Here is a 22,067-nt window from a genome sequence, read left to right as displayed (position 1 = left end):
CAGCTGGTTTCCAGGGTCCCTTCCAGCTCTGGTGTTATTTGATTCTTTGCTGCAACCCAGGTCCAACAGTGAAGTTACTATCTAGCTAGCCCTGGTAGGCAGGTCCCCACGGAAATACGGATTGCGTGAGGGTGTGCTTTGGTTTTGCTAAGTTCTCTTGCTATTTCTGAGTGTTCCTGATTTAAATGTTCCTGGTTTAAAGCATCGCTTCTAGAGGAAATTAACAGGAAAGCATTCTTCTGTACCAAAATTATTACAGTAATTAAATTGTGTCTTTTGTGGTGGGATTATATTTGTAGTCATTTAGCTAGAATCTTCTTACCTTCAAACTCTCTGAGAATAAATTAACTTCACCTTTGGGAATCTATTAAATATCTGGATATTGTCAAAGGTCCCCTGGCCAGAACTATTTCCTCCCTCTTTATTTGCTGTGTGCATTCAGCTGCCTTTTCTGTGCACAGTAGAGAGCCCTGGAATCCCACTGCCTGAGCCGCATCTTGGTTCTGCCACTTTATAATTATGCACTGCAGGGCAGGTTACTTAAACTTGAACTTCATATGTTACCTATTTTGAAAATGGGGGAAATAATAGTATCTAACTGTAGGGTTTCTGGGAGGATTCAATGAGGTAATGAATGTACAGAACTTAACACAGTGGCAGTAACTAAGAATCCCTCAAGAACTGAGTGTTATTATTATTCCAGCTGTGAAATGGGGGTAGTAGTGTTTGTCCTGCCTACTTCACAGAGTTGTGATGAGTCAGTTCATGGAGAAAGCTATGTACGTAATCATTACAACTAGCCCCAATTTGTTATTTTTATTATCTTTGATATTAGTGTGATTGCAGATTCAAGCTTTTCTTACTTTGAAGAGGTAGGATTTCTCCATAAGACTGAGGGGAGGGATCATGTCACTCTTGCTCCTAGTACTGTGCCTGGCACACAGTAGGTACCCATTCAACAAATACTGTCTATTATGAATCATGCTAGGCATTGAGGATGCAATGGAGAATAAAACAGACTTGGTCTTTGTCACCTGGCACTTAGTTTCTAATAAATAAATGAGAAACCACCTATTTTCATGATTTCTGCATCCTCACATATTGATATTTGCTCCATATAGTAATCTTGACTCCATATCTGATAGGAGAAAATTACCATTCTCTTTTTTTTCCCCCAAAACATTCCATACCATAATTATAATCATTACTTAGGGAATCTCTCAGTCTCTCTCTCTTTCTCTCAACCCAAAGGTAAAATGTGTTATGTATAGTAATCTAATGAGTATATGTTATTTAAGAATGAGGCTAGTGATGTTCTAGGTGTCTAGGTGTCTATGTGGGGTTTTTTCTAGCCTTTTTTCCAGGTAGGGTTGACATTTCATTTCCAAAAAGGATTATTCAAATATATAATAGGGTTTCCAAACACTACGACTGCATCTTTCTCACTCAAGGACTAATTACTATCACTGTAGCATTTTACTACTAGCATTTACTCAGCAATACTTAGTTCATGATACTTTCCAGAAAAAAAGCATTTGAACAACAACAAAAAAAAAAAAAAAACAACTTAAACTGAGAAATTAGAAAGCAGTCCCAGATTGGTAGACACCCTAGGTGTCTGTACAAAGTGTTACAAATCATTCCTGTAGGACTACATTGAGCCTAGACAACTACACACTTAGCCTACTTTTCACAGAATTTCTATACATAAATTCACAGTAGACGTGAGCTCACCAGTAAAAATAACAAAATCCAGAATCAGATTTACAGAGACTTTATATACTGGTATGTTCGGATACAGAATATAAATATGAATAGTTATATATAAAAATATATGTTTACATACATAAAGTAAGCACATTTAATGTTTAAGAAACAGAGAGGGAATTGGAAATATGAGCAAAGTACCTGAAACTATTTTCTCGAGATAGATCTGAAAAGGAACCAAATAGAACTTATACAAATGAAAAATATAATCATTGCAATTAAAAACCCTGTGTGCCGGTTAAACAATAGATTAGACCTAGTTCAAAAGAGAATTAGTAAACCAGAGATAGCTCTGAACAAAATCCTGTATTACAGCATAAAATGGTTAAGAAACGGGAAATATGGAAGAGAAGAGACGTAAAGATATGGAAGAAAGAGTGAGGTCCAACATACTTCTAATCAGATTTCCACAAGAAGATGACAGAGAGAATGGGAAAGAGGCAATGTTAAAAAACATAATGGCTGAGGATTTTCCAGATTTGGTGAAACATACAAATCCTCAGTTTCAGGAAGTACATACAGTGGATCCCAAATAAGAAAAATAAGAATAAAATCTCACTTACCATTTCAGTATGAATACAAAAGACGAATAGCTGAGATTAAAAGTACACAGACAAAAAAAAAAAAAAATAGATTACTTACAAAGGAACAAAAATTGGGCTACCAGCTAACTTCTAAAGTAATAATAGAAGCCAAACACAATAAAGTAATCAAGGTATGAGTGAAAACAACTACCAGTTTAGAACTATACTCAGCAAAACTATCAATAATAGGGCTTGAAAACATTTTCGAACAAACAAAAACTGGCATAATTTATCACCACAGACTATGACTAAAGAAAATTCTAAAAGGTTGTACTTCAGATAAAAGGGAAATGATCCCAAAATGAATATTAAGAAGTAAAATAGAATGTTGAACAAAGAAGATAATAAATATGTAGTTGTTATTTTTAAATGGATTGTATAAAATAGTAATAATAATAATAATGAAGCCTAATTAGTGGAAGTTAACAAAAAGGATTTATGTGAAATATTGAATTCTTTAATTGAGGAGAGGACAAATATATTGATTAAAGAAGTATAAAGAAAAATATACCAGACAGATATTAACCAAAAGAAATCTATATTAATATCAGACAGTAGACCTGAAGGCAAAAAAGATAATTAAAGAGATATTAAGATTATTAATATGTTACTGCACCGGCCAACAACCAATAAAAAAAAAAAGATTAGAGATATCATGGTGCATAAAGATAAAAGGTTCAATTCACACACACACCAGATAGAGATACACAATTCTAAACGTGTATGCCCCTAATAATATAGGTTAAAAACATGAGAAGATGGGCAGGCTGGTTACCTTACCTGGTTAGAGCGTGGTGCTGATAACACCAAGGTCAAGCAAGGGTTTGGATCCTTGTGCTGCCAGCACATGAAAAGAAAAATTTATAGACATACAAAGAGATAGTAACAAATACACTAATCTAGAGGGAAGATTTTAATAAAATCTGATTTATTACTGATTTTAGCATAAATCAGAGAGACAAAAAACATCAGTGAAGACGAAGAATTTAAAGCTTGATTTAATGTATGTACATAGAGTCTTGCGTCCAACAATCACAGAAAACACATTCTTCTCAAGAATATATACAGTCATGTGCTGTAAAATGAAGGACCACATATACAACAGTGGTCAGAGCAATGGACTAGGTGTGTAGCAGGCTATACCATTTAGGTTTGTATAAGTACGTTCTATGATGTTCACATGACAAAAATCACCTAACAATGCATTTCTCAGAATGTATCCCATCATTAAGGAATGCATGGCTGTACAACATTATATTTGCAAGTTCATAAAGCAAGCTTCAACACCTCTCTGAGTTGGTATCATTTAACCCATATTCTCTGATGACAATGCAATTAAGTTAAATATCAATTATATCGTATTTCAAAGCATTTATTTGAAAATAAAACAAAGCAAATAATTCATGGGTCGATGAAGATATCAAAGTGAAAAATTAAAAATAAACTTAAAAATATAAAAATTGTGGGATGCAGCTAAAATGATACTTAGAATGAAATCATCTTAAATTATGAAACTAAAAAAGAAGAAAGATTAAGACCAAAACAAATGGAAAGACATCCTATGCTCATGGATTGGAAGAGTTAATATTATTATGATGACAGTACTGCCCAAAGCAATGCACTGATTCAATGCAATTTCTATCAAAATCCTAATGATGTTTTTTACAGAAATGGAAGAACCCATCTTAAAATTCTAATGGAATCTCAAAGGACCAACAACAGCCAAAACAATCTTGAAAAATGAGAACAAAGTTGGAGGACTCACACTTCCTTATTTCAAAACTTACTGCAAGGCTACAATGATCAAAACATTCTATATCAACCAACGGAATAGAATTGAGAGCCCAGAAGCCAACCGTCATGTCTATGATCAATTGAATTTCCTTCCACAAGTGTGCCAAAGCCATTCAATGAGAAAAGAACAGTCACGATAAATGGTGCTGGGAAAACTGAATAGCCACATGCAAAAGAACAAAGTTGATCCCTCCCTCACCTTATACCATATACAAAAATCAACTCAAAACAGATTAAAGACCTAAATTTAAGCGCTAACGCTATCAAACTCTTAGAAGAAACATAGGGGTGAATCTGAATAATCTTGAATTTGGCAATGTTTTCTTAGATATAACATCAAAAGCAGGGGCAACAAAAGAAAAAATAGATAACCTGGACTTTATCAAAATTAAAAACTTTTGTGTATCAAAAGACACTATCGGGAGACTGAAAAGACAGCACAGTATGGGAGGAACTGTTTGCAAGTCACATATCTGACAAGAGTTTAATATATAGAACATAAAAAAAAACCCTCCTACTACTCAACAACAAAAAGACAACTCAATTTAAAATGACTTGTAAAAGACTTGAACAGACAGTTCTCTAAAGCAGGTTTCCAAAGGCCAGTGAGCACATTAAAAGATGTTCAATGTCATTAATCATTAGGAAAATGCAAATGAAAACCACAGTGAGATACTAGTTCACACCAACTAGGATGGCTATAATAATAAAAGCAAACAGAAAATAATGTGTTGGTGAGGATGTGGGGAAATTAGAATCCTCATGCATTGCTGGTGGGAATGTAAAATGGTGTAGTTGTTGTGGAAAAAAGTTTGGCAATCCTCAAAAAGCTAAACATAGGTTTACTATATGACCCAGTAACTGCACTTTTAAATATATATCTAAAAGAATTGAAAACAGGGTCTCAGGTACTTGAACACCAACGTTCACAGCAGCATTATTCACAATAGCCAACAGATGAATGGATAAACAAAATGTGTTCTATACATACAATGGAATATTATTCAGCCAGAAAAGAAATGAAATTCTGGTACATGTTACAACATGGATGAATCTTGAAACATAATGTTAAGTGAAAAGAGTCAGATGGAAAAAGACAAATATTGTATGACTCCACTTATATGAAATATCTAGACTAGATCAACTTATTGAGAAGAAGTAAATTAGAGATTACTAGGGACTGGGAAATGAGGAGTCAGTTTCCATTTGGGTGATGAAAAAAGTGTAAATAGTGGTGATGATGGCACAACATTGTAAATGTAATTAATGCCATTGAGTTATATGACTATTTAAAAATGGCTAAAATTGCAAATTTTATGTGAAATATATTTTGACAGTTTTTTAAAGTTGTAGAAAGAGAAAGGAGAAAGGTTGAAAACTAATGAGCTAAGAATCCAACTTAACAAATTGGAAAAACAGTCAAATCTCCCAAAAAGGATATTTTTAATGTTAAGAGTATAATATGTGTTTCTATTTACATGAAGCCAGGCTTAAGAGTATAATCTGTGTTTCTATTTACATGAAGTTTTAAAACTGGCAAAATTAATTTATAGTGATGTCAGAATTGTGGTTACTTGGGGGTAATTGACAGAGAGAAGGCTTGAGGGAACTTGCTAAGAAGATGGAAGTGTTCTGTACAATATCCTGATCTGGGTGGTGGATACGTGAGTGTACATATGTAAAAATTCAATGACACTTCAGATTTGTGCATTTTACTGTGTAAGCTATGCAGTAATAGGAAAGCAAAAAAAAAAAAAAAAAAGAGCATTTTTCATTAGAAAAATATTTCTACAGAATTCTCTCCCCCATCATCACACAAAGAAACAAGGTCCTGGGAGCCATGAGCTGCCCAAAAGTCTGCATACTCTCTCCCATACTTCTCTTGTGATACCTCCCTAGGGGAAGGATATTTAAAATGTTTAACAACCAGTAAAGCATATGCACTGACCCATCAGGAAAATGGCCAGCCAGATTGCAGCAGCCTGGTCCTGGAGGCCTCTGGCCATGCCAGGAATACCTCTTTAGTTTCTGATCTTGGAGGGAAGGTGGGTCCGAGGAGCAGCTGGGACAGTCGGGGCACAGCTGTCACTCAGAATTGCTCAGATCAATGGCTATTTGCCAACCAACACAGTCTTTTCACAACCATTATGGTTATAAACCAGCTGATTATCAATTCTCTCCCTCACCCTCAGGATTTCCTCCACAGTGCCACAATGGCTGCTGGAAAACTGCCATCAGTGTAGTCTGCAAGCCAAAATAACAACTTGATGATGGGGGTAAGGCAGGACACCAATAATCAACAAGAACATTTATCTCTTGGTGAGTAGCAGTGAGCGTGATGCCAGGTAGGGGATTACGAACAAAATCTGCAAGGTCCCTGCCCGCAGGAGGTTAGGGTTCAGTGGATCGATGGGCCCCTGAGATGCATCAGGCTGCTAGATTTGAGGAGGTGCCTGAGGCATCGTCGATAGGATAGACACATTGCAAGGAAGATGGCAGAGATCTTTACCGCTACTTTTTGTAGAATGGTGGACTATGAAGAGTGGGTAGGATGTGGGGACGGGACACACTGCTGGTGGGAGTGTGGCTAGTGCAGTTATCACGGAGAGCAATCTGGCAGGACTTAGTCAAATCAAGTATATGGTGTACCTACAACCATCTGCCCTCCAATTTGATCTTCACCTGCCCCTGCTCTGCCCTGGCACCTATAGGCTACATTTGGGGCTGGGTTCAGCTAGAGAAAGTCACTGATAAGAGATTGGGGATGGGGGAAGGGAAAAGTCACAGTTTTTTTCTCTCTCCCTGTCCTATTTATAGGGAGTGCCTATACTTCTTCCTTCTTTTAGCTCCCACTAGGACCCGCTATGATTTCAGCTTCCATCAAATAACCTAAGCTCCTGGTCCCAAGTAATTCCCGAGTTTAGGTGTGGTAGGGGTTGCCTACTTTTGCCAATCTCTCGGTTACCTCATGTCCCCCATTCGGCTCTCAGCTCTTCCATCACCTCTGTAACTATTCCCTGCATTAAATCTCTCAGGTTTTCAGGTTTAGAGTGGCTTCTGTTTTCCTGGTTAGACTTGGACTGATGCATATATTACTTATGACCCAGTATTTCCACTGCTAGGTTTGGAATCTGGAGGAATTCTCACCTATAAGGGAAGATATGCAAGGATGTTGTAACAGCATTACTCCTGAGGATTGATGAGTTCAGGGCAATGTCCATGCCCATTTCTGCAGGTAAATAAAATGGATGGATAATTAGAAGCAACAATCTAGATATATACCCAGCAACATGGTTAGACTTTTTTAAATGTATTGCTGAATGAGGAAAGAAACAAAATGAGATTTTTACTACAATATGGTTTACATAAATTAAAAATGTATGCATACTAAACAAAAATATACATTTTATAAGAATTCACACACAAAGAAGGATATATTTCAAACACTTATGAATGATTGTCTATTGTATCCTACAAATAAGTACAAGTGAATGTTAAAACATTTTGAATATATATATAAAAAAAAGAATGATTGCCTGGGGAGAATGGGGATGTAATTAATTAATTAATTAATTAATGAGAGCGCGGCTTGCATACCCAATTGGTAGTGGAGTGCCACGAATCAAAGAATAAGATTAATCAAAGATCTGAACCTGAAGTTGAAAAAAACAAAAAAGTTGCCAGAAGAATAGTTCCTAGGTGGCACAGAGACATGATTCAAAGAACACATTGAGGGCTGTGGAATGTTGAAACAATACCTGCACCAAACCAAGTTAGTTTGCAGTTATAAGAACAAAAACACAGGACGATGGTGAAGCAAGGATCCAGAGCTACTGACAAGTACTGGGTAAAGTGGGAGATGTTGTAAAAATTACATGACAATTCTATGTGAACCCACCTTGAAGAGGGTTCTAGGTCTTGTGATTTTCTTGTCAGCTGCACTCAGACATGAGCAGAGATAATGATTTGGAGTCTCATGTCTGCATATGTGTCTTGGCAGTCTAGGCTTCCTTAACAAAATACCACAGACTGAATGGCTTGTAAACAACAGGAATGCGTTTCTCAAAGTTCTATAGGCAGAAGGTCTGAGATCAGGGTGCCAGCATAGTTGGGTTCTGGTGAGGGCCTTCTTCTTGGTTGCAGACTGCTGACTTCTTAACATGGCAGAAAAGAGGGGAGAGCTCTCTGAGGTCCCTTTATAAAGGCACTAATATCATTCATGAGGGTTCCGCCCTCATGACTGAATTACCTGCCAAAGACCCCTCTTCCTAATACCATCACATTAGAGGTTAGGATTTCAACATATGAATTTGGAGGGGACATAAACATTTATTCCATTGCAACAAGTGATACCAAAAAATCCTGCTTCAGGCTTTCAAGGGTCACCTATGGCCTCAAATAGTGAACTGCTTTTTCAAGTGGGGCTCAGATTACGATCAATATGTGCACTAAAAGATTTCAAAACGAGGAGCATTTGGAGTTTCTTAGAGGGAACTTGAATTCTCACCAGTGTAAGTAAATTAAAATATGACAACAATAGAAAAGAAATACTTAACCATGGCATCAGGTTTTACTTTCCTTTGCTTTTATTTCTAGAGTTGGTATACTTTTCTTGATCAAAAATCATTCAAATTCTGGAAGATTCTTTGTGTAAGAGGTTGTAAAAATCCTTTGTAAAAATACTTCATAATCATATGTAGAGCACCCAATACAATAAATATTGATTAAAAATTATATTGTATCTATTATCCATTAAGCTTTAAGTGAGTGTTGCTATTCTCATTTTACAAGTAGAGATGTTAAAATGTGTTTTGTTCATTAATTCTGGTGTTACTCTAAACACAATTAACTCTGAGGAATTGTTTAACATATTTGATGGTATTTATTCAGGCTTTTTCACAATTGTACATAATAACTCTAAAGAAAAATTTAAGTTGAACTGAATCTTTGTTTCCATAGGTTGTGATGCCAAAGAAGTGATTCAAATAAAATAATAATGCATTATTGACTTATTAGGCTTATGTCTAATAGCATGAGGAGATTAAGATAATCACCCAAGCTCATGAAAACAATTAGTGGGGGAACCACGTCTTAACTCAGAGCTCCATACTTGATTAACTTAGAAAAATGCTGACTTATAAACCAATCTAAATAGGCAATAAAATACAGTGTCTAAGACCAACCTGAGTTTGAATCACAGCCCACTATTTAATAATGCTGGGAAAGTCACCTGCAGTCTACACCTCAGCAGTTTCTTCTTTAATAAAGTAGACCTAATACTAGTCTATGTTCTAAGGTTGTTATGGGATACAGTATGGAGACAATCAAAAGCTACACTCTCTAGTAGAAATATAATGCAGGCCACAATGTGAGCCACATATGAAACTGCAAACTTTCTAGTCATCATTTGAAAAAGTAAAAAGAAACAGATAAAATTAATTTAATAATATATCTTATTTAACCCAATATATCAAAAATATTAAGATTTGAACATGTAATCAATGTAAAATATTAATGAGATATTTTGCATTTTTTTTTTAATGAAGTCTTTGAAATTGGGTGTATATTTTACTTTCAGCACATCTCAATTTGGACTAGCCACATTTCAAGTGTTCATTAGCCACCTGTGGCTGGTGGAGACAATATCGAACAACACAAATATTAAGTATTTAGCTAAGTGCCTAGCACAAACGAAGTACTCAAGAAATATTGGCTCAGAAACATTCCCTGGGTTTATCTATAGGTTTGTTTGTATTCCTTACTCTGTTATAAGCCTGGAAAATATTTGTTAGCAGCACAAGCTTGAGGTCATGTACAGGTCACACACTTTCTACATTTCAGTTATTCTTGTCCTGTTTATTCCAGGGAATAAGATGTTGCCCTTTTTTCCTTCTGATGTAAGTAGAGGTTGTTAATCCTCCAGCTGTGCAGATGAGGGAATTTCCCTGAGAACCAAGATGAAGAGCATAACCTCCACAAGGATTTCACAGGATTATTGTCCCAGTGAACAAAATGTGTTTGGCTGGGTAGATATTTAATGTGCTCTTATAACCACTTGAGTAATACATAGTATTGCTTGAGTCAAAGGTATATTATAAATTGTTATGTCTTTAAAACTAGAGAGAGGATTCTGAGAAGATGGCAGAGTAGAAAGCACCAGCAATCTGTCTCCCCACTAAAACAACAATTGCCATGGCAGAATCTGTCTGATGTAACTCTTTCAGAACTTTTGAGTCTGTTGAAAGCTTGCAATTCCAGGGGAAGTCTTGGGCAGTAAACTAATTTCAGCTTTTAGCACTGTAGCAGCTACCCATCCCTCACACCTAAGCCCCACAGCAGGAAGCTGTGCACGTGTTCCTGGAGCAGTCTGCACACAACTTGCTAGAATCATGGTGGACAAAAAGGACCTTGTCCTCCAAATACTGGGGATCTGTGCCCTGATTACTGATGGCTGCTTCTGATCACAAAGGTGCAAAGGAAGAGGTAGCAGTCATTGTTACTGTACCTTCCACTCTGGCTGAAGTGAATTCCAGGAGATTTAGGACGAGATTAAAGGACCAGAGCCTTTCCCCACCCCCCTTCACTTTTCTGTTTTTCTCCTTTCTGGAAGCCAGACATTGAAGACTAGACCATTCTAAAGCAACTATATAATATAAGGGAAACATTAGAAAGTCACTGTGCATACTCAGGGGAAGGTGCATGCTCAGAAAAGACCTGAGAAGATGTTAATTTTATACCTCAGGCTAATCCTCAGCACAGAGACAGCCTATAACAATAAAACAAAGCAAAACAAACAAAAAGCCAGTAAATCCTTCAGGGGGAGAATCTCATTTCAGAGTTACCACATTATTAGATTCAAATCTATAGTTTCCAGCAAAAAAAAAAAAAAAATCACAAGGCATACAAAGAAACAGGAAAATATCCCCCATTCTAAGGAAAAAATAAACCAACAGAAACTGTCCCTGAAAAAGACCTGATGATCTATTATACAAAAACTAAAACAAGTGTCTTAAAGATGCTCTAAGAACTAAAGGAAGACATGAAAAAGTTCAAGAAAATGACATATGAACAAAGTGGAAATATCAATAAAGATACAGAAAACCTAAAAAGAAACCAAAAAGAAATTGGTTTCCAGAAATTTTCTGGAAGCAAAAAGTACAAAAACTGAAAGAAAAATTTTACTTGAGGGAATCAAAGGTATACTTGAACAGGCAAAAGAAAGAATCAGCAAACTTGAAGATAGCACAATGGAAATTATTGATTCTAAGGAACAGAAAGAAAAAAATTTGAGGAAAAGTCAGCAGAACCTAAGGTACCTGTAGGAAATTATCAAGCAGACCAACATATACATTGTAGAAATCGTTGAAGGAGAAGAGAGAGAGAGAAAAGGGCAGAGAGATTAATTTTTAAAAAATAGCCAAAATTTCTCAAATTTTATGAAAGACATGAATATAAATATCCAAGAAGCTCAACAAACTTCAGGTAGGATGAACTCAAAGAGATCCACACCAAGATACTTTATGATCAAACTGTCAAAAGACAAAGACAGAATTTTGAAAGCAGCAAGAGAGAAGTGACTCATTACATAAAAAGAATCTTCAACAAAATTATCAGATTTTTCATTACAAACATTGAAGGCCAGAAGGCACTGGGCTGATATATCTAAAGTGCTAGAAGAAAAAACTGTCAACTATGAATCCTATATCCAGTCAATCAGTTTTTCAAAAGTAAGGGAGAAATTAAGACATTCCCAGGTAAACAAAATCTGAGGAAGTTCATTACCACTAGACCTTCGTTGCAAGAAATGCTAAAGAGAGTCCTGAAGGTTGAAATGAAAGGACACTAGACAGTGGCCAGAAGTCATATAGAGAAATAAAGATCTTAGTAAAGATAAATATATAGGCAATTATAAAAGCTAGTATTATTGTGACAATAGTGTGTAACTCCACTTTTTGTTTTCTAGGTGATTTAAGAGACTGTTGTGTTAAAAAATTATTAGCTTACATTTTTAAACACAGTTTATAAAGTTGTAATTTTGTGACATCAACAACTGAAAGGGGTGGGAATAGAGCTGTTGAAAGAGCAGGGTTTTGGTATGTCATTGAAGTTAAGCTGGTAGAAATTCAAATTTGAGTGTTATAAATTTAGGATGTTAAATGTAATCTCCATAAAAACGAGAAAGAAAATAGCTAAAGAAAATACAAAAAGAAATGAAAGAAGAATTTAAACATTTCACTACCAAAAACAACTAAACACAAGAGAAGACAGTAACGTAGGAAATGAGGGACAAGAAAGTTACAAGGCATATAAAACACAAATAGCAAAATGAAAGATGTAATTCCTCATTATCAGTAATTACTTTAAACATAAATGGATTAAAGTCTCCAATCAAAAGACAGAGATTGGCAGAATGGATAAAAAAAAAAAAAAGATCCAACTATGTGCTGTCTACAGGAGTCTCACTTTAGATCCAAAGACAAAAATAGGTTGAAAGTAAAAGGATAAAAAGGATAATCCATGCAAATAGTAACCAAAAGAGAGTGGGGGTGCTTATACTAATATTAGACAAAATAGACTTTAAATCAAGAAAAGTTTAAAGATACAAAGGACATAATTAATAAAAGTTCAATACAGCAAGAAGATATAACAATTATAAACATTTACATAATGAATAACAGATCACCAAAATACATGAAACAAAAATTAACAGAATTGAAGGGAGAAAGAACAGTTTTACAATAATAGTTGGAAACTTCAATGCCCCTCTCAATAATGGATAACAGCCAGATAGAGGATAAGTAAGGAAACAGAAGACTTGACCAACACAGTGAATGAACTAAGTCTAACAGACATATGCAAGAACACTGTACCAAACAGCAAGAAGATACACTTTCTTCTCAAGTACATATGGCCCCTTAGCCAGGATAGAACATATGTTAAGCCACAAATCAAATCTTATTAGATATGAAAGATACAAAGTATCTTCTCTGACCACAAGAGGATCATGTGGTCAGATAATCAATAATAGAAAGAAAACAAAAATTCACAAATACAACACATCAATAAAAACAAAGACAAAACCATATGATCATCACTATAGATTCTGAAAAAGCATCTGACAAAATTCAACATCTTTTCATGGTAAAGACTCTCTACAAGTTAGGTATAGATGGAAAGTATCTCAGCACATTAAAGCCATATACGATAAGCCCATTGCCAATATTATCCTTTTCCCTTAAGAACAGGAACTAGACAAGGATGCCCACTGTCACCACTCCTACTCAACATAGTATTGGAAGTACTAGCCAGAGCAATCAGAGAAGAGAAGGAAATAAAGGGCATCCAGATTGGAAAAGATGAAGTCAAACTGTCCCTGTTCGTGGATGATATGATCCTATATATTAAACAGCCTAAAGTGTGGAGTATACTATAAAGCAAATATATTTCACAGGGCCTAGTTTCTTGTACTTTCAGGTTTAGTCTAACTTCTTAAAAGTACATATAAAATGTGGGCCTTGCAAAAAACAGAAAAATTTCCCCAGGCTATATAGTCTCTGTTGTAAGATAAAGAATTATAACACAGCAAGGGTGCTGGTTCAAACACAGACAAGTTACTGATTGATATGTAAAGATACTGGGATGCTGTGTACAGAGAAGGAATGTTTGCTAAGATCAAGCTTTTGCTGGTGGATCACTTAAATTGCCTTGGGGAATGTCATCTGACTTGTTTCACTGAAAGTTACCAGCCTATATTGTTAAACTATAACCCCATCTATGTTCTCTTCCTGTAACTTCCTGGTCTGGAGAATAAATGCAGGAAGAGAACCCCAATTCATGGTTAATTTCCCAAATGAAAGGAATGCCTCTCTCTTGAGGGTTCTGGGAGATTAACCACTTCGGGGGTTCTCACTGCTCAGAAGAGATGGGCTTTGAGAAATCCTTTGCAGCTCCATCATCCAGGGGAAGAGGGGTGACAAATTCGTGGGAGGCAAAGCAACACTAAAGCCTCTATTAAAAAACTCCTAGAGTTGATAAATGATTTCAGCCAATTTGCAGAATACAAAATCAACACACAAAAATCAGTAGTATTTGTATACTCCAACAGTGAACATGCAGAAAAAGAAATCAAGAAAGCTAGCCCATTTACAATAGCCACCATAAAAATAAAACACTAGGAATAAAGCTAACAAAGGATGTGAAAAATCTCTGTGAAGAGAACTACAAACCACTGTTGAGAGAAATTAAAGAGGAGATGAGAAGATGGAAAGATATCCCATGCTCTTGGATTGGAAGAATTAACATTGTGAAAATGTCCATATTACCCAAAGTGATCTACACATTCAATGCAATCCCCATCAAAATTCCAATGACATTTTTCTCAGAAATGGAAAAAATTATCCAGACATTTATATGGAATAACAAAGACCACACATAGCCAAAGCAATCCTGAAAAAAAAATAAAGCTGGAAGCATAACATTACCTGACTTTAAACTATATTACAAAGCTATAATAACCAAAACAGCATGGTGCTGGCATTAAAAAGACACACAGATCAATGGAATGGAATAGAGAACCCAGAAAACAACCCATACACCTACAGCCACCTGATCTTTGACAAAGGCAGCAAGTCTATACACTGGGGAAGAGACTGCCTCTTCAACAAATGGTGCTGGGAAAACTGGATATACATATGTAGGAGAATGAAACTAGACCCACAGTTCTCACCATATACCAAAATCAACTCAAAATGGATTAAAGAATTAATATACCTCCTGAAACAATAAAACTCCTTAAAGAAAACATAGGGGAAACACTCTAGAAAGTAGGAGTGGGTACAGACTTCATGAATGTGACCCCAAAAGCAGAGGCAACTAAAGGAAAAATAAACAAATGGGATTATATCAAACTAAAAAGCTTCTGCACAGCAAAAGAAACAATCAACAGAGTGAAAAGACAACCAATAGGGTGCAAGAAAATATTTGCAAAATATACATCTGACAAAGGATTAATATCCAGAATATACAAGGAACTCAAACAACTTTACAGCAAAAAATCAAGTAACCCAATTAAAAAATGGGCAAAGGAGCTGAATAGGCATTTTGCAAAGGAAGACATACAAATGGCCAACAGACACATGAAAAAATGCTCAATATCACTCAGCATCTGGAAAATGCAAATCAAGACCACTTTGAGAAATCATCTCACTCCAGTCAGGATGGCTAATATCCAAAAGACTGAGAACGATAAGTGCTGGAGAGGTTGCAGAGAAAAAGGAACTCTCATACACTGTTGGTAGGACTGTAAATGGTGCAGCCTTTATGGAAAATGGTATGGATGTTCCTCAAACAACTACAGATAGATCTGCCATATGACCCAGCTGTTCCACTGTTGGGAATATACCCAGAGATCATCATGCCAAAGGGATACCTGTACTCCAATGTTTATTGCAGCACTATTTACAATAGCCAAGAGTTGGAACCAGCCCAAATGTCCATCATCAGATGAGTGGATAAGGAAACAGTGGTATATCTACACAATGGAGAACTACTCTGCTATAAAAAAGAATGAAATACTACCATTTGCAACAACATGGATGGACTTAGAGAAAATTATATTAAGTGAAACAAGTCAGGCACAGAGAGAGAAATACCACATATTCTCACTCATATGTAGGAGCTAAAAATAAATAAATACACAAATAAAGGGTGGGGGGGGGTAAGAAGACACAACAATCACAGCAATTCCTTGAACTTGTTAAGACAAGTGAACAGATATGATTGGGGGGAGGGGATAGAGGGGGGAGAGGAATGGGTAATGAGACATGAAAATCAACTGCAATGTATATTGAGAAGTTAAAATATAAATAATAAATAAATAAATAAATAAATATTTAAAAAAACCAAATTGTTCAAATTAAACAACACACTCTTATACAACCAAGAAATCACAAGAGAAAGAAAATACTTAGAGGTTAATGAGAATGAAAACACAACATGCAAAAACTTGTGGAACACAGTGAAAGCAGTGCTAAATTACACTATAAATAATTAGCAGGGGGAAATTACAGCTATAAATGCTTACATTTAAAAACAAGAAAGATCTCAAATCGAGAATCAAAACTTACGAGTTAAGAAGCTAAAAAGAGATCAAACTAAACCCAACTCTAGCAGAAGAAAGAAAATCATAAAGATTAATGCAGAAATAAATGAAATACAGAATAGAAAAGTAATAGTGGATATCAATGAAACCAAAAGTTGGATTGTCGAAAAGATCAACAAAATTGATGAACCTTTACCTGGATGGACAATGAAAAAAGAGGGAAGACTGAAATTACTAAAATCAGATGTAAAAGCGGAGACATGACTACCAGTTCTACAGAAACAAAAAGAATTATAACAGTATACTCATGTGTGATTTAACAACAGAGATACGTTCTGAGAAATGCATCATTAGGTGCTTTTGTCATTGTGCAAGCATCGTAGAGTGTATTTAAACAAACCTAAATAGTGTACCCTGCTACACAGCTGGACTCTATGGCATACAGCCATTATAATCTTCTGGGATCACCACTATATATGTGGTCTGTTGTTGACTGAAACATCATTGTGTCGGGCGTGACTACTATGAGCAATCATACGCCAACAAATTAGACAACCTAGATGAAATGAACAAATTCCTAGAAACACAAAACCTTTGATTTCACAAAGAAATAGAAAATATAAATAGACCTATAACTCATAAGGAAGTGAAATCAGTAAACTAAGATCTCCTGACAAAGAAATACCCTTGAACTGATGGCTCTCTGTTGAATTTTGTCAAATATTTAAGGAAAAACTAACAGCAATTTTTCTCAAACTATTCCAAAAAACTGAAGAGGAAAAAACAATTCCTAACTCATTCTATGAGGCCAACTTTACCCTGGTACCAAAGCTAGAAAAACACACACACACACACACACACACCCAGAAAACTACAGACCAATATCCCTTATAAACATTGATGCAAAAATCCTCAACAAAATACTAGCCAATCAAATTTAGCAGCATGTTAAAAGGGTTATACTCCAAGAATAAGTGAGAGTTATTCCCGGAATGCAAAGATGGATCAACATACAAAAGTCAATCAATTGTAATACATTGAATTAACAGAATGAAGGGGGAAAAAATATGATTTTCTCACTTGATGCAGAAAAAACATTTGACAAAATTCAATATCATTTCATGGTAAAAGCACTCAACAAACTAGGCATAGAAGGAATCTACCTCAATATAATAAAAGTGATAAGTAAAAAACCCCAAACTAATATTATACTCAGTGGTGAAAGACTGAAAGCTTTTTCTCTAAGATCAGGAACAAGGCAAGGATGCTCACTTTTGCCTCTCTATTCAACATAGTACTGGAAGGCCTAGCCAGCACAATTACTCAAGAAACTGAAATAAAAGGTATCCAAATTGGAAAGGAAGAAGTAAAATTTTCTCTGTTTTACAGATGGCATGATCTTATATGTGGAAAACCCTATATATTACACACACACACACACACACACATACAGACTATTAAGGACTAATAAACAGATTCATTCAGTAAAATTGCAGGATAGAAAATCAACATCCAAAAATTAGTTGTGTTACTATACTCTAACAACAAATAATCTGAAAAGGAAATTAAGAAAATAATTCCATTTACAATAGCATCAAAAAGAGAGGGCCAGTCAGTTAGCTCAGTTGGTTAGAGCATAGTGTTGATAATACCAAAGTCAAGGGTTTGGATCCCCATTCTGGCCAACAACTAAAAACAAACAAACAAATGAAAAAACTCAATAGCATGTGTTGAGCTAGGGCTGGGTCTGGAGCTCACAGACCCTTCAAGCCTGTTGTCCAGACTGAGTCACAAACGTTTCACATGCTAGGCTGGGTCACCAGACCCCTCACATGCAGGCCTCTGAACTAGTTAACTGGCCAAAAGATCCTTGGAGCCATACGTTTGAGAGCCATGGCTGCACGGGGCAGATGCCCGAGGCAGTAGATGTCGGCTAAGTTGGCGGCACTGCTCATGTGCACTAACTCCACCCACATACAACTTGCTTACAAAGAATGTGTAGCACCACCCCCAACTGGCCCCAAGGAGAGGGTGCGTGATTAAATTATTCTATTTTCCCAACAGCATCATAAAGAATAAAATATTTAGGAATTCACTTAACCAAGAAGGTGAAAGATATACACAATGGAATTTATAAAACATTGTAATTAAAGAAGACATTTGGAAAGATATCCCTTATTTATGGGTCAGAAGGTTTATATTGTTAAGATATCGATACTATCCAAAGCAGTGAACAAATTTATTATAGTCCCTATAAAAGTCCCAAGGGTATTCTTTGCAGAAATAGAAAAATTCACCCTAAAATTCATATTGAATCTCAAAAGACTACCGAACAATCCTGAAAAAAGAACAAAGCTGAAGAATTTATACTTTCTTGTTTGAAAACTTACTACAAAACTACAGTGATGAAAACAATGTAGTACTGGCATAAAGACAGACATATAGACCAATGGAATAGAAAAAAGAGTCCAAAAATAAGCCCTCATCTATATGGTCAAATGGTTTTTGTCAAGGGTTCCAAGACCATTCAATGGGGAAAAGACAATCTTTTCAATAAATGGCGCTGGGAAAATTGGATATCCACGTACAAAAAATGAAGTTGGCCATGGAAGACAAGAAATTATTTACCATCCTTCCTAGCTCCTCCCATGGTGTCTTAGTTTGTTTGGGCCGCTAGAGCAAAATATTATAAACTGGGTAGCTTATAAACAACAGAAATTTCTCACTATTCTAGAAGCTGGAAAGTCCATGTCTGGTGGCTCATGAAAGGTGCTTTCTGCTGTGTCTTCATATGGTAGAAAGACTGAGAGGTTTCTTTCAAGTCTCTTCTATAATGGCTAATCCTATTCATGAGGGCTTCACCTCCATGACCTAATCACCTCCAAAGGCCTTACCTCCTAATACCATCAACTTGGGGGTTAGGTTTTCAACATATGAATTTTGGGGGGATAAGAACATTTAGACTATAGCACATGGTAACTTGCAAGGAGCTCTACAAAGGTTGTTTGAATTTATATTCAGTTTCTTTGGACTTGGGGGGCCCACACCAAACTCATCCATGGGCCCAAACTCCTGGGTTTGTCCTTAGAATAATTGGACTTTACCTCCTCTGATACTGACAATAGATGGATCAGGACTGGCACAGACAGACATCTAAAGGACTAAAATTAACCCAGAGTCATACATACCTCCACTGTTTTTCATACCATCTTATGCCAACTTTTACCTAAATGTGAGCTCTACCCAGTTACTGAAGTTTCTAATCTGTTTTTTATACATCACCTTTGATCATCTTATTACATAAAATAAATATAATATGAAAAATTTCTGGACTTGGTCAAAGTCAAAAGACATTTCAATCACTCCAGAAATAAAGTAATCTAGATAATTGTGCTTAAACTGGAGTGAATCATTTAATGTCTGTTTGTTTTTATTATTGTCCTTTAAAATTATCGTGATAATTATAAAGTGACTTAATGTTGCTTTGCCTCACATGGATTTATCACCTCCCTTCCTCTGGTGATAGGGCCACAAAAGGATTACGCAAAGCCCATCTCTTCTGAGCAGTGAGAGACCCCGAAGGAGTTAATCTCCCAGAACCCGCAAGAGCGAGATATTCCTTCTTTGGGAAATTCACCATGAACTGGGGTTCTCTCCCCACATTTATTTTCCAGACCAGGAAGTTACAGAAAAAGAACATAGGTGGGGTAATAGTTTAACAATAGAGGCTGGTAACAAGCAAAGTGACATTCCAAAATGCGATTTGCAGAAGGTTAAGTCAATCCACCAACAAAAGCTTGATCTTAGTAAACATTTTATTTCCCTACAGCAATTTCCCAGTATCTTTACATATCAATCAGTAAGTTGTCTGTCCTTGAGCCAGCAACCTTGCTGTGTTACGATTCTTTATCTTACAACAGAAACTTTTAGCCTGGGGAAAATTTCCTGTCTTTTGCAAGGTTAACATTTATATGTACTTTTAAGAAGTTAGGCTAAACCTGAAACTACAGGGAACTAGACTCTGTGAAATATATTTGCTTTATAAATGTAAATATACTCCACAACTTAAACCTAAACAGGCAGGCTGACAAGTTTTGTTGGTTTGGGACAACTAATTAAAAATAAATAAATAAACAAACAAACAAACAAACAAATAAATAAATAAATAAAATTGTATTTAATCTCACTAAATCACTTCAGATCTATACATGATTCAAACCACTTATTTCACTTCGTTTTTGGTGTCAGAGCTTATAAAGAGTGGTAAGAGCATGAATGTTGGCAGTAGATTGCCTAGATTTGACTACTGGCCCCCCTATTTACTAGCTGTACAACCTCAGGAGAGTTATCTGACCTCTCTGTGCCATAGCATCTTCATCTGTAAAAATAAGAATAGTAGCAACACTTACCACATCAGATTTTGTGAGGATTAAATTGGTTATCACATGTAAAGTGCTTAGAATAGTGCACTTCAGTTCAGGTAGTTAAAGCTCCCAGTAAATATTAGGGCTGTAATACAGAGGATTTCTGAAATGGGTACTCTAACTAGAACTACTCAAAGAATTTCAGAGATCTCTCAACCTGGAAATTCCCAGACCAGCTTTCTGAAACAACAGTCCTACACTGTTTGTCAGGTAATACTTTTTTTTAGTAGAGTGGGCTACACATTTCATCCACTCTCTCACAACCATTTCAGAATTTTTTACCAACAGGGAGAGAAGGCAGATCCCTTAGAAGACTGAGGTAAGGTCAGTTCATAGAAAACTAAGACTGCTAAAGCTGATGACTGTTGCTAAAAGAGAGAGCTAATACAACAGATTTGAGGTTTTGAAAAAAGAACTACTTTTCCAAAATCAGTCTCTTCCCCAACTATCATCTTCTCTCCATCTCTCTCTTTCAAAAAGTCAGAAAATGTGCAGATTCTCAATAGAAAGCTTTAGCAAAATTTGCAATCAGCATTTATGAACATCTGCTATGTGATGTTGAAGAAAGGGTCTGGGGGGGGGGCCTGTAGTCAGCCTCAACCCACCCTGTCCTCTTACCAGGTTCTTGGCTCCAACACAGGAAAGAATTCAAGAGCAAAGTCACAGTAGTAAATGAGCACAGGTTTAATATAATGAATAAGAGATACAAACTTCACAGAGTGTGGCATAGCTCAAGAGACTAATCAGGGCCCACATCAAGTTTAATAAAAAAGTAAGAAATGCATACTTAAAGTTCAGTACAGAGTGCAGGTTGGCTCAAGAGTGTGAGCTGCTGCTTGCTGAAAGTAAGCTTGATACAAAAAGAAAGAAATACACACTCCACAGGCACAGTGCAGACTGGTTCCAGTGAGAGTTAACAACAGCCCTGCCTTCTGCTGGGATTTGGCTTTTATAGTTTTGCTGTCTAATGCATGGTCAGTTAAGGACGTGGTTCCCCGTTATGCAACATAGTCTTGCACAGGCTCAGTTGGTCTCCTTTTGGAGCATGTACATTGGTCAAATACTATCACAGGCACCAGGCATATTCAAGAATATTCTGTGCTCTCTAGCACCTCTAGAGAAAGGCCATTCAGAGGATAAGCGCCACTTTACTGAGCATTCCTGGCTGTTAGGGTTACATAACTCCTTTCTAGTGAGCATGCCCAGCCACTAGATTTGCATAAGTCAGCCCCTTGTGGTCTCATTTTCCCTGTGTCGCTGCCAAGAATAGGTCTAACTAGCAACAGTAACTTTCTTCTATGGGAGGGCCTAGAGGAGGTGGCCTGAGACCTCAGGGAGTGGCTTGAAACTCAGAAGTATGTTCTGAAATCTGAGCCCAGGGAAACTGAGCAGTTCTAT

Source organism: Cynocephalus volans, chromosome 9 (genome assembly GCF_027409185.1).
Source record: "Cynocephalus volans isolate mCynVol1 chromosome 9, mCynVol1.pri, whole genome shotgun sequence".
Lineage (NCBI taxonomy): Eukaryota > Metazoa > Chordata > Mammalia > Dermoptera > Cynocephalidae > Cynocephalus > Cynocephalus volans.
This window is presented reverse-complemented; position numbering follows the sequence as displayed.